The sequence below is a fragment of the Silurus meridionalis genome, chromosome 3 (genome assembly GCF_014805685.1).
Source record: "Silurus meridionalis isolate SWU-2019-XX chromosome 3, ASM1480568v1, whole genome shotgun sequence".
In the NCBI taxonomy this organism is placed as follows: domain Eukaryota; kingdom Metazoa; phylum Chordata; class Actinopteri; order Siluriformes; family Siluridae; genus Silurus; species Silurus meridionalis.
Genome location: NC_060886.1, coordinates 32,969,828 through 32,984,207, shown reverse-complemented (window position 1 = coordinate 32,984,207; position 14,380 = coordinate 32,969,828). Strand labels below are relative to the sequence as shown.

Below are 14,380 nucleotides of genomic sequence, written 5' to 3'. Positions count from 1 at the left end.
GTAGAGCAAATTGACAAAGTTTGGTAACATGTTATAGGAGGGTTATAATGTACTAATATTTATTTGATGAGACAGACTACACTTTGGACAAATTCAAAGTCTCCACATTGGACAATGAAAGATAGAGCAGCTGCTAATAAAGGCCAAAAGGAAGAGTCCAGCAACCAGTATCAACTCAACAAGTCTCCGCTGCAACTGACCAACAAGGCTGCCCATCTGTCAGAAGTGGGATTCGAACATACGCCTCCAGAGGAAACTGCAACCTGAACGCAGCGCCTTAGACCGCTCGGCCATCCGGACAGTCAGGGTTTCCTTCCTCTTGCCTTGGTGACCATGTCTAGGTCATATGGCGAACACGCAAATGTAGAAGACGTATTTCGTTTGCGGTTTAATTATCTACGCGGACATTAAATAGTTCTGCTGCACTGTTAAAGAGCTGTTTTCTGGTGGAACAATCTGTGGGGAATTTGAAAGATACTAAGATCACAAATGTAGTAGGCATGATTTTAACATTGTGCAGGGAGACCCAAACGGATTTTAGGTCAGCCACCTTATCCTTTCAGCCATGATTATGGAAGGTTTTCCATGACCCCTGCACATCCATCAATGAGTCAACTGGTGCTTGGATGCATCAAAAGGAAACCAATGGCAATCTTTCTGTTTGGTGCACAAAATAGGCAGGTTATTCGAATCCAGCATTTGTCCTTTTCACCCATGTACTCCTCTCTGCTATTCACATGGGAGCACTACATTCTTAACCCTATTCCCAATGAAAAGGGGCTCATATAAAACTATGCGGCATTTATTAAATGTATGACTTAGGCCTAACTGTCCTTAAGCTAGCTGAAAATGTGCATATAGGAAGATGCTGAACACCAAATTCGGATACCTCAATGGCATTATGTGTTCAGATTGGCATTGAGGAATGGGACTGAGGTATTAAACAGGTAACAGCTAGCAGAGGATGGTTTCGATCCATCGACCTCTGGGTTATGGGCCCAGCACGCTTCCGCTGCGCCACTTTGCTCACTGCAAGCAGCCAAGATGGGACTCACATCTTGTGGCAAAGAGTGGCTCGGATCTACTCTTCTAGCTTCCAAACGGTGCTAGGAAACCCTGTGGGGTTCTTGTCAATATCAGATGAAGCTTCAATTGAATTTGGATTACAATGTAAAGGATTCAGTCAGAGACCATGCTCAGCTATCATGATAACAAAACAAGTGTTCAAGCCAGTGATCTCAAATAAAACCTAGACTTTTGCTTTGGTGACCATGTGTAGGCCGAATAATGAACACGCAAAAGTCATGGATGTATTTTGTTGGCGTTTTAATTATCTACAAGGTTAACTTCAAAACGTGCTGCTGCAGTGTTAAAGACCTGTGTTCCACCATTTCTTCTCTTCAACCATGTACTGACCACATGCAGATCTTGAAGTGTAAGGATTTTGAAAAAGGTTTTAATTTTCTTCACTCTCAAGCGATACTTATCCTTATATGTGATCTTAATCGATGTCCACCTCTCTGCTAATCACATTTAAGCAAGTCGAGTCAAGTCAACGAGACAACGTTCCCCCGGAACCCTGGTGCTACACTAAACAGCAACCTAGTGCAAACAGTGCAGACAAAAAACAGTGCAGACAGACAACACAAGACAACACAAAACCCAATATAGCGACGACCAGTAAACCTACTGTATACTTTGATTATACAGTACTGTGCGAGGAGAACTGGATAAACGATTTCCGAGAGTGAATATAAACAGAACAATGTAGTGCAAAAAACAGCAGCAGTCAAAGGTGCAAAAAACAGCATGTAAACAGTATAATACAGTAAAAGATGCAAAAAACAGCAGTTAAAGAGTGTAGTCCGGTCAAGTATAAATAATAATAAATAATTAAATAAATAAATAAATAAATAGTGAGTAATCCATTCCACCACTGAGTAATGAGTACATCTGTATTACATTTTAGCCAAGACAATTAAACTGTTAATCATGAAAAATGTAAACAATACCAGCTATGTGGAGTTTTATTTTACTTCATATACCTACTGTGGTGGAAACAATCACCTGTTGGATGTCGGAGCAAACACTTTTGTCCTCTGTGTCACTGGGGATTGTTGATAAATGCTGTTTTTCTCCATTGACTCTCTGATAACACATGATTTTTTTCTCCAATGTTATTTCATCAAAGTCTGATTATATTTCTGTTATCCATCAAAACCAAATAAGATTTGGCATTATTTCCTTAACTGTGGTTGTTGGGATGCTCTGCACATCTGCCAGGTCCAGCTTTTCCCTACGGCCCTTAGCAGCCTGGAGATTAGACAATAAAGTTTAGAAATAGTAAAGAGGGTTAACATTCTTTGTAGTTTGTAGTTTATGTGGTACACATGGATTTATTTAAGACACAAAAAAATTGTCTTAAAAACACACAACAATTAACTTTTTTCTTTTCTTCTTTTTTGTGTATTTATTGTATCAGCAAATTCTGATCTCTTATATAAAAACTTCCCAAATGTAACATGTTATTAAAAGTACAAATCATATTTAGGGTCATTTAAGTCTTACAAAAATATAACTCACAACTATTAACAAGGTAATTAATGACTTTGACACGTACGTAAAAACTTTGGAGTTATTAGATGAAACCTGAAAAAAATCTAATTACAACAACGACAACAAGCTGCTAATAAAATGACCTACAATATATATTAACCTAAACTAAAAAATACTACACTAATTTAATCTAAATAATTAAAACTCACCTACAGAAAAATCAAAATTACCAATCTGGAATACTCTAAATATAGCTGCAAAACTAAGTAATAAAATGCAACGAAAAAGAAAATCATGACATAATTCTTTTAACATAAAAAAAGTTAGCTGGCCATTTTATATCATTAATACAAAAAATTAAAAAATACCTGACGAGGTCTGCTGGAATCACCAAGGAGCTGTAATCTAATACAGAATCAAATATACTGAAGTCACAACACACATTTAATATTTTTTCCCTATTAAACAAAACAGTATTAAGTTTTATGTTCACACTTTAACGGGGATCAGTTATACTAATTGGCCAAAACTAAAGCGCTGACATTTTACTCTTAAAAAGATTAAAATTGTAAAATTACCTCAAATATCTGGGTCACAAGGTATAGAATCAGTGATCTGAAAAAGTAAAATAAATTAAATTACTTTATAGATGAACTATCTTACAATGTGTGTGTGTGTGTGTGTGTGTGTGTGTAGGCTTTTTGTATAATTTTGACATAATTTTATAAAATTTTGAGCAGTAGATCTTAGAGCTGAAACTGTACACCTCTGCACATCCTACAGTTTTGTCGTAGCACAAAGAGGCTAACGCGCTTTGATCTATAGACCATGTAGACACTGTTTTGACTAGACGGAATAAAAAGGTAAAATTTTACAAAAAACCCACAAAAACGGACACATATTTGTATGAAGAATAGGTATAAAGTTATTTGAATGCATTTTACTACAAAATGGTGATAACTTTAAATTAGATGAGGCGTATGACTCGTTAGCTAGTTAGCATATGTACGCTAATAGCTGTAGGGTTAGGGTCACCTGATCAGTTTCAAAACTAAACCATAATTCAAATACCAACAAAAAGGGAAATTGTATATGTCATTTTAATGTTTTCAAGAAATTATACGCCAAGCAAAGATCATATAAATGAATATAAAGATCCTACAAGGATCTTATAAAGAGTTACTGTTTACTTACGACTGAAAATCTGAATTTAACGTAAAAGTCAATAAATAATATTCATATAAAACTTTATTAAATTAGATACAAGCAGTTAAAACTCGAGTGACAAAAACACTTCTTTACCCATTAAAAAAAAGGTCCTGTCTAAAGGGCTCTGTGCTGCTCCGTATTGATAGGAGACGAGCCAGCCAATCAATAAATGCTCTGATGATCATACCTCAAAATGGTCCAATATAAGCGTCGCCTAAAAATGCGTAGAGCAGCGCCTACATTCACAAGTTAAACATTTCTCTATGGAGTATAACTTAAGGTTTACAAGACATTTCTCGATTATTGACAGTGGATTTTTTTTTAAACACACATATACACATACAAATAACTATCCATTTTCAATGCTTATGTGATGACAAATAAAGTTCATAATACATTTCAACTAAACCGACTCTGAGAATGGAGTGATTTCACAAAAACAATGTTCCATGAACCAATCAGATTTCACCTGGTCTCGCCAGGAATTACTATAAATACACACATTTTGGATTGTAAGGGACAGATTTCCACCATGAATGACATCAGTACACCACAAGTCTGGATCATCGGAAGCTCGATAATCATGAGACTGCAAGCGTATTTGTCAGCACACAGGCTGGACGAGAATCTGGGCCTGGACTGTGACATCACCTGGGATGGAAAAGGAGGGAGAAGATGGGAGGACCTGTTGTTGCTTCTCCATCAGAAACAAGCCACCACTTGCTATGACTTAGATCTAATGATTATTCACCTCAGCAGGAACTGCTCGGAGTTCTGGGCACTAACAGGCTTGATCTGATGTGGGGGATAAAATCAGACATCAGAGAGGCCCATATGTTATTCACCGAAACAAAAATCATGTTTTCGCGACGTCTACTAGAGATACCAGACCACTACTAGCGGAAATGGTGTTGAAAGAACACGGTATTGGCTAAATGGTGCGATGTCTGGATACATGGCAGAATTAGGCATGGGATGCATTTGGCACTGTGAAATTGGTCTCCATCACTTACATCACATTTACATTGAGTGCCCCTAAATTTTGAGGGAAACTTGGTGTTTGGATTTTTTTTCACAGAGCTCTTGTGTTCGAGTTTAAAAATTAAGTGTGTCCTTCCACAATATTTTAGTTTATGAGTTTCTTAGTAGCTCCTGGTTCCATAATCTCAAATGACTGTATAAGATTGTAGAAAGGATATTACTTATAATCTTACATTCTGGTGCTCATGTTAGTTCTCAATCTCCAGTGTTCTGTATTGTTTAAAGGCTATAATCACACTCTTGATATCACCCAAATGAGGATGTGTTCTACTTTTGAGTCTGGCTCCCCTCAAGGTTTGTTCCTCAAAACATCTAAGGGAGTTTTTCCTTGCCACAGTCACCATGGCTGCTCATCAGGGATAAATACACATCATTCACCTTAACTGTTAAATACTGTAAAGCTGGTTTGAGACAACGTCCGTTGTGAAAAGCGCTATAGAAATAAACTTGACTTGGCAATAACCTCCAGGCCCCCAATGGCTCTTTTAAGAGCCGTCAACTTTTCCCATACAGATGTTTCCAGATGAGGCTGCACAACAGCTTTCACACAGCATGTCTCTTGCTTCTGCAATTAGAATAATCTCTCAATTCAGAAGTTGTTTTGCTTGACAAAACACTTCCACGATGCTTTACTATGCATGTTGGTGGTTGATAAAGAAAAGCTGCTGCTTCTCTCATGATGTCCTGCACCCACTTTAGAAGGTGTGACCGATTGCTGGTCATGAAGGTGGAGATGAAACTTGTGGGAAAGTTTCTCGCCTTGCTGGCTTTTACACACAAATGAACAGCAGTTGGTAAATCTACTCACTGCATGTGTTGTGTAGCAGTAGTGGGTAACCGACTCTCTGCTCAACTTCACCTGGGTAGTTATGAGCGCCAGTGGGAATCTCTACTCTCTGCCCAATTGATGATTAGGTGACGGCTATCTGAGTTCTGGAACACACTTGCAGTGACTGGCATGTCTCTGTAGCCTTCATTACCGACTCTGTGATCAGGAGAACTTGGAACGGTCTCAGCCACCTCTTCTCTCTCCTGCTCTTTCTTCTCATATCTCTCACCACCACCCAGTCTCTTGTTTCAGATTATCCAGCTGTCTGCTGAAAAAAGAAGTGTTTCTCTCACCTGCTTCTGTAGTTGAGATAAACCACAGGACATGTTTGCACAATAGCACAAAATATCATGATCACATTCAGAGTTAGTAATTGTTGTGGTTTTTAACCCACTCTGGTTTTAGGTCGTCTGCCAGACAGGTAAAGTTTAGCCAGGTTTTCTTCTACTTGTTTCAGTGCGTAATTAGTCAAGTCAAGCCAAGAAGCTTTTATTGTCATTTCAACCAAATATAGCTGACGCATTACACAGTGAAATGAAACAACGTTCCTTCTGAACCCTGGTGCTACATACAACAACAATCACAGAAATCACAGGGCTAAGGACTATTACGTGTCCTCGCCACATAAAGTGCATCGTGTGAAACCTGGTGCAAACAGTGCAAAGACAACACAAGACAGTTAAAGACAACACAGGACAGTGCAAGACAACACAAAACAGTGTAAGACAAATACACAAGACACAAAATAGTGATTAACGAAAGGTGTGCATTTCTTACTGCTATTTTCTTCTGGAAAACTCCATCTAGAAATAATTTCTAGATGGTATTTCTAGTGTTGATATTCAGACTGCATCTAACCATTATGGTGTGTGAGTGTCTGTTTGTATTACTCCCCATATAACAACATTTAAATCACACAATAAACGCTACAAATCCACAAATCTAGGAGACAGTAACATGAGAAGTGATGCAGTATCATGATATAATACCGTATTTTCCGGACTATAAGCCGCTACTTTTTTGCCACGCTTTCAACCCTGCGGCTTAAAATTTTTTCTGGGTTTTTCAGGATTTTTCCTGTGTTTTTCTCGGTTTCACAAGCTTCAAGCCAAAAAACTGAGACAAATAAAATTGCCGAACGTGTTCAGGTGAACCAATAAAATTCTTTATATCAAATCGGGTGCGCTCTCACTGAATCATAAATATGCATAAGGTTCCTCTGCCGCTCATTCAGACTGTCAACAGGAAAGGCGACGTCACACTGAAAACAACGGGGCATGAAAAAATGCACTTCAACTGTGTTCTGAGCTGCACGGCATCGGGAGAAAAGCTTCACCGATGGTGATTTTTAAACGCACGATGATGCCAAAAGATAAACTCCTGAGAGAAATTGTTGTGAAAGGAAGGAGGAAGACAGTGACCAATAACTTTTTTGTTAGGCTACTGTTTAGATACAAGCCGTGTAAAAGACACTGTCTTTCGTTAAAGCCTGTGTAAAGTTCATTAGTTTTAATGTAGGCACCTGCAGCTTATAGACAGGTGCGGCTTATTTATGTTCAAAATAAAAATCTTTGTAACATTCAGTGGGTGCGGTTTATATTTGGATGAAATCATCAACTCCATTGTACACTTAGCAATAAGAGGGTTCATACAACACTTTAACTTAAAGCAGAACCGCTGTGAGCAGGATTCAAACCTGCGTGGGGAAACCCCATTGGATTTCAAGTCCAACGACTTAACCTCTCGGCCATCACAGCAGTGCTGAGGCGAGAAAATGGAAATGAAGAGATGTCTTTATTATTCTTTCATAGTTCATCATAGTTTCACCTTAAAAGAAGCATTTAGAATTGAACAGTGTCTCTGACAAACATTGGCTAAAAAAGAAACCCTCAAAGTATCTGTCCCAGACGCACCACCCTGCCAGCAACAGTCACTCAGTCCACTCAGTGCTTGGTGTCTAACAAAAGCCAGAACGTCCCTGGGTGGGTTTGGAAACCAGCCTTTTGGTTAACAACTGAAAGCGCTAACCAGTGGCGCCATTGGCTGAGAAAGAAATGGAAGATCTTGCACTGATTAGCTGTCATTACAAGACACACAGCGCACAAGCGAGCTTCCGAGATCAGACGAGATCGAGCGGTCTCAGAGTGGTATGACCGTAGACGAGAATTGCTGATTGAAATTGGCAATTTATTTTTGTTTGTTTGTTTGCTTATATGCCTTTTCTGCTATTCAAGTTCAACTTTTATCACAATTTATTCACCACAGTAGATGTTCATCCTTAAATTAAGCATGAAAGCAAATAAAATGTACATGAGTCAAAAAATTTGGCCAGGCCCTCAACAGTTCTTTATAAAAGTCTAGAAACCCCTCTGTTTTCATCCACAATATGTTGTCTCCAAGTTTGAAGTTGCTTCACTTGTTTAAGAAAAACCCCATTGTTACTTTCCATGACACATTGCTTTCTTCATCCATATACTTTTTTTATCATTTTCATTTATTTGTATTTGTTCCACATCCATTAACCCCAATCCTTCCTTCCCTATTGCTCCCATTAAGGTGTTGTATGCAATTCTTGCGGGCTTCCCTTCCCATAAAAAATCAAAAAACCTTTTTTTAGCCTTCTTTCCGCCCACAATGGCGCAGCTGATGTGTATAAAATGTATCATAGTTTAGAAATCATTAAAATGTTAAGTACTAACATTATTTCTTCTGCTGTCTTTTCATTCCTCCTCATTAAAACTCATTAAAAATATCTTTTGCTTCCATAAAAGTAAAATGCTCCGTTAAAAACGCCGCCCTTCTGAATCTCATGTATACCGTTTTATCATAATTTATTTTGGATCCTGATCTCCTGCAGAACTTTTGTACCGTTTGCATTGCTTTTTTTTTCACCCCCTCGATCTTTGACCAATAGCGTTATGTCATCCGCATATTTAAATATTTTATTCTCTTCTCCCTCGATGCCTAATCCTTTTATTCCTTGCTTGTTTTTTAGTTAGTCCAAAAGGAACCACAATTAGATGTACAATTAATGTATGGGTAATATACAAATACAACATGAATGGGTCCAAGAGCAAACAATCGAGATCAATTGCTAAGATAGAATGTTTTCACTGCTATGGCATGGCTATTGTTTGTCGATATGTATTTTATAACTATATTTAACTATATTTGTATTTGACCATATTTTATGTTGAGGACCTTAGCAAGTCTCAAATTAATGGTAGAACTAGCATCAAGACAAAAATCAAATCTTTGCTTCTGCCTTATTAGCTGTTAGTTTGAATGCATATGTCCAAGCAATATTTTTTTTCTAAATCTAAGAGCAAAGAATTACAACAGCTGGTTGAGTAGTCACTGCATGGCATCGAGGCGCTGTGGCTTAGTTGGTTAAAGTGCCTGTCTTGTAAACAGGAGATCCTGGGTTCAAATCCCAGCAGTGCCTGGTGCAGTTGTCCTTTGCTGCTTCTTCTTGAGTGCCTTCCAGCATTTTCTTCATGGCTTGAGATTTAACATTGCAAGTGGATAAGATGGTTTCTCTGGGGCACTGAATGGTGAATTGCAGGCTTTGCTCTGACCCTTTTAAAAGCATTATAGTATTTTTAGCAATGGAAAAAACTGTGCTTTTATACAAACTATGAGCCAGCCATTAAGATGAATAGTTACGAGATAGTAAAATACAGCCCTGTGCACTGTAGGGCTCAATGGATAGCGCATTGGACTGCTAGACTCAGCGGTAGAGCTATTCAAAGGTTGTGGTTTCGAGTCCCACCAGAGTCGTTGTGTTTTTCCACTTGTCTCTCTAGTAACTTTTATTGTGCACTAGGTAGATTTAAGAGCCATATTGCATGTGGCATGTCCGTGCTTCTCGTACTAAACCGAAATGCTTTGTCGGTTGTGGTTTTCAAAAAAAATCTCCTCTTGTTCCACATGGTTCTACTCGTTTGACCAAAACGTTGCTGTACCCTAATCAGATGTTCCAACACATATTCCTGACACAGAATCATTCCATACTTTGTGCTCACACATCCAAAGCCCACACTTATCTTCTGATTAGCAAAGATTAGGAACATGGGCACAACTGTTTTGTCTCATTGGCACAACCATTTATAGACTGCTTGTGTTGATTCAACTGGCAGGCAATGGTGGATTCTGAGGTGTTGATTACATGGGTATGTCTTAAATCCAAAGTAAACAGTCCAATGGTACAGTAATTGTTCAAAATATGATTTTAAAATCTCTTACATGAAACCAATACAACATTTCTTGGGTCCAAGAGCAAACGATCTAGATCAGCTGCTCATACCACTTAGGACAGTGGTGCTTAATGTTGGTTAGATGCAGCTCCTCTTTGTTATTGCTGTAAGCGTGGTACCATGGCCAAACAAACTGCAATGAAAATCAGGTAAATTGAGTACAACTGCACTGTGATTTCAACCCAAAACATTATAGGCCTTTTTGTCAATGAGCAAACTGTTTGTGGTGGTACAACGCCCTAGCAATCTCAGATTCTGAGGTTTGTAATAACATGGATATATCTTACAGTCAGATTGGACAGTACATTGGTACAGCAGTTGGTCTAAATCAAGTAAAAAAATCTTCTTACACTGAAGATAAACAACAGGCAACAGGGCCTTAATTGTCATACATTCTCAGAGCAGTGGCTCATAATAACAGCCTTCACACAGCTCGCCTCGTTAGTGCAGTAGGTAACACGTGAGTCTCATAATCTGAAGGTCTTGACGTCAATCCTTACACGAGGCAAGGTTTCTTTTGAAATCTTGATCATGGATTGTGGTTCCACAGGCAGACAAACTGCAACATAAATCAAGTAAAACAGCTACAAGTGTTTAGTCTCATCTGCACAAACAATTATATACTGCCTGTGTTGAATAAACATGCAGGCAATGGCAGATTCCGAGTTCTTGATTACAAGAGGTTCCTCTTACAACCAAAGCGCACAGTCCAGTGGTATAGTAATTGTTCTACAAAAGATTTAAAAACCTCTTATATTAAACAAATACAACATGCATGGGTCCAAGAGCAAACAATCGAGATCAATTGCTCCTACCACTAAGGACAGTGGTAGGACCCTCAGAGCAATTGCTGTCAACAGGTGTGTGTTGCATGCTAATTTCCACAGAATTTTGGTGCTTTGTTGAGACTATGACCAGATATTAGATAGAAAGCTTTCACTGCTATAGCATGGTTATTGTATGTCGATATGTATTGTAACTATATTTGTATTTGATCATATTTTATGTTGAGGACCTTAGCAAGTTTCAAATTAATGGTAGGACTAGCATCAAGACAAAAATCAAATCTATGCTTCTGCCTTATTAGCTGTTAGCTCGAATGCATATGTCCATGCAATATTTTTTCCCTAAATCTAATAGCAAAGAATTTCCATTTAACAGCTGGCTGAATATTTGCCAGCTTGCATTGAGGTGCTGTGGCTTAGTTGGTTAAAGTCCCTGATTTTAAGTGCTTTAACTGTGAAAAGAGAGGGCACATTGCGAGGGACTGCAACGCAGTAACGTGCCCGGATTGCAATCTGCCTTTAAATAAGTGTGAGTGTTGGATGGGGAATGAGAAGGTGGAGGATGAACAGCAGGTGGATGCGCAGTTGCATGATCGAGACAGTGAGTGGCGAGAAGAGTAAATAACAACACAAGAGGGAGAAACAACAATGGACAAGGGCGTGGAACAAGTAGGAAAGAAGCACAACAACCAGGAGGATCACTAACAGCAGGATGGGGAAATCTGAACCCAAATAGGACTAACTGAAAGTTTGCTAAATGCTTTGGTGGAGAAGAAGGACCAAGAGAAGAGACATCGGTGGACATGCAACAGGACGGAGAATCATGGACTCAAATGGAGTTGACGTACAGCCTGCAAAATGACCTGAACACAATGGAATCCGACCCTCCAGCATGTAAGGAACAAGCAACAGGAATAAAAGATGAAAAGGGAAAAGAAAAAAGGAGGACAAACAAGTAAAACCAACACAAAGAATGAGGTCAGTAAAGGCAATATCTAATGTAGAGGTTGCCAGAAAGAAAGTCCTTAAAAAAGACATGATAAAGACTGAAAACAGGTTTGACTCGCTAAAGGACTTGGAGGAGATGAACTGAGACGATCAGTCAAAGGTAAATTAAAATGTATCTTTATTTTAAAACTGTTATGGATTATAAATCGATATCCTTCTAAAAGTTGCTAAGTAACACCGTGACATCATTGTGCGATGACGTCATTTCATCGTAGAAACGCAAAACTGCATCTTTATTTTACAAAATATATAGAAAATGTAGTACAGAGTCTCTGTACTACGTCCCCCCACCCTCACCAAACAGGTGAACACTTCCCAAATAAGAACAATCAATCAATCAGTGTATCGTTCAAGGCTGGTCAGGGAACATTAATCGTTACAGATAAGACACTATACAGTGCATTTGAAGAAAACATTCACTTGTTTTAAGGTCAGTGTTACTCTGATATAATTTTTATTTTTTATTTTTTTAGAACAATCACAAAAACACGATGAATTTTCTCAAATTGTCGGGTAATCTCAGCAAAAATATAATTATAAATATTGTTTGTATGTGTTATGTTTAAAAATTGATTAAATAAAAAAAGTTGCATATGACATACATATTAGGTCTAAACATCAAGCATCGATTTTAGATGCATCTTCAATGGAATGAATTTGTGTAGGCAGAACACATCAATAAAAAGGAACTACATACCTGTTTTTACTAACGAGCCTTACTCCCTTTTTACTTGGTCTCCTGAACACACAACATATCTACCTTTCTCCTCTCCATCATATCAGCTACCTCTCTCCCTTTACCAGTCATAGTACCAACATTTAAAGTACCAACCTGAACCTCCACTCTCCTACACTTTTCCTTTTCCTGCTGTCTCTGTAGACGTCTTCCTCCTTGTTGGCTAACAATACCTGTGGCGGTCGTTGGTAACCCGGGCCTCGACTAATCCAGTATAAAATTTTGATTTGTGATCCGCATATTTGGTTTGGCACATGTTTTATGCTGGATGCCCTTCCAAACGCAACCCTCCATTAATCCGGGCTTGGGACCGGGACTAAGAGTGCACTGGCTCGTGCAACCCTAATGGCTGGATTTTTCTTTTCAATCTGTCTAATTTATATTTCCATCTTCCTGCTTGTCTAAATTAACAGTTTTTTTCTGTGTCTTTCCTACTATTAGGTAACCATCCACTTGTTTATTCTGTATGTCTGTGTTTGAAAGACAAAGGAGAATAATTATTTTATTATTGTTTTGATTTCTAAAAGTCACTGTCAGAAGTGGGATTTGAACCCAAGCCTCCATGTGGAGAACAGAACACTCAGTTTCCTGGAAGGTACACAACCTTGAGTCTGGCGCCTTAGACCGCTCAGCCATCCTGACATACAAGCATTGTTTATTTTAATTATCCTTTTATTTGTGTGGTCCTTATCGATCTATATCAGTCGTATCTGTTTTTCTGTCTGAATGCATATACAGTGGAACCCACTTATCTCGACCTCGGTTAACTCGACAACCCTATTAAGTTGAAGTTTTTGAAGTGGAACCGCCAAATTCTCGCTTTGTCTTAGCATTTTTTGATCGGTTATGTCGACTTTCGTTATGTCGCCGAACCCTGATATCTCGAGCACAAGGGGGGAAAAATTTGCCATTTAACTTCGAGTGCAGCCACAGAAGAACTCGTGAAAGTGGCGGAAAAATCAAGCCTTACAGATGCTACAGGTGTTGTATTGTATACTGGTGAATCTCTGCTGTTAGTTAGTGCACATATGCCTTTTGTTGTTAAATGTTATGCGATGAACGGGAGGCGAAAGTAGAAGCGTGGCGCTAAACAGCACACAGGAGAACGTGGGATGAGCAGCAAAAGCATAGAATGAACAACGGCAGGATCGGGGGAATCCACGGTGCGCTTTGGGAAGAAAAGCGCAGCCGTTAAGAGAGCGCCGGTGGGAAGGCACGTACCGGGATACGCATGAGCGATAACAACGACCGCCGTGAACCAACATATACCAACAATAACAGAGGGTGAGAGTGTGGAAGTTTAAATAGGAGCTGGTGATGATGATAAACGAGCACCATATGAGCACCATATGAGTTTTTTGGGCTGACTTCCGGTGACGTAGCTTCCTGTGTTTGACTTGTTTGCCGCGAGTTCCGTGTTTGTATTCGTGTTTGTATTCGTGTTTATATTCGTTTGTTTGTGTTTTTCTCTTTTAATAATCCTAAATTGTTTGTCTTCCTGACTTGTGCCTGTAGTCAGTTAAACTCGACTACCACTATATCTTCTCTCACTTTATCTTATTTGTGTATCCGAAATCTGTTCGTGATTATGAGCACTATGCCGGCTGTGTGTCTGACTTTGAGCACAGGTGAGGACTCGTTCGATTTGCAAACGGTGGCGTTGGAGATGGAGGTTTTGGAGAAACAGATTCGCGAGCTGCATGAAAAGCATGCCCGGCTGCGAGAGCGGAAAGCGGCGCTGGAAACATCCCGGGCGGACGCGCACTCGTCCCAGGTAAATTCCCGGGTTGAACCTAACGCTCCCAGCACCTCAACTCCGCGTGTTTCTCTGCCCAGACCCAGCGCACCTACATCTCCGGCAAAGGTGCAACACGGACCCTGGATGCGGCAGCAGCGGAAGAGACAAGCAAAGCCCCGGTCGAGGACGTCTCCCCGCCACCACTACAGGCCTTCGAGATCT

At 39.3% G+C, this 14,380-nt stretch overlaps 2 non-coding genes across 2 annotated transcripts; one reads left to right on the top strand and one right to left on the bottom strand.

Annotated features, from left to right (window-relative positions):
• Window positions 1-955: 955 nt before the first annotated feature.
• Window positions 956-1,027, bottom strand: trnam-cau. Its single transcript has one exon. It is a non-coding gene; the product is annotated as a tRNA-Met (tRNA).
• Window positions 1,028-9,006: 7,979 nt separating this feature from the next.
• On the top strand, window positions 9,007-9,080 carry trnat-ugu. The gene has a single exon. It is a non-coding gene; the product is annotated as a tRNA-Thr (tRNA).
• Window positions 9,081-14,380: the final 5,300 nt, after the last annotated feature.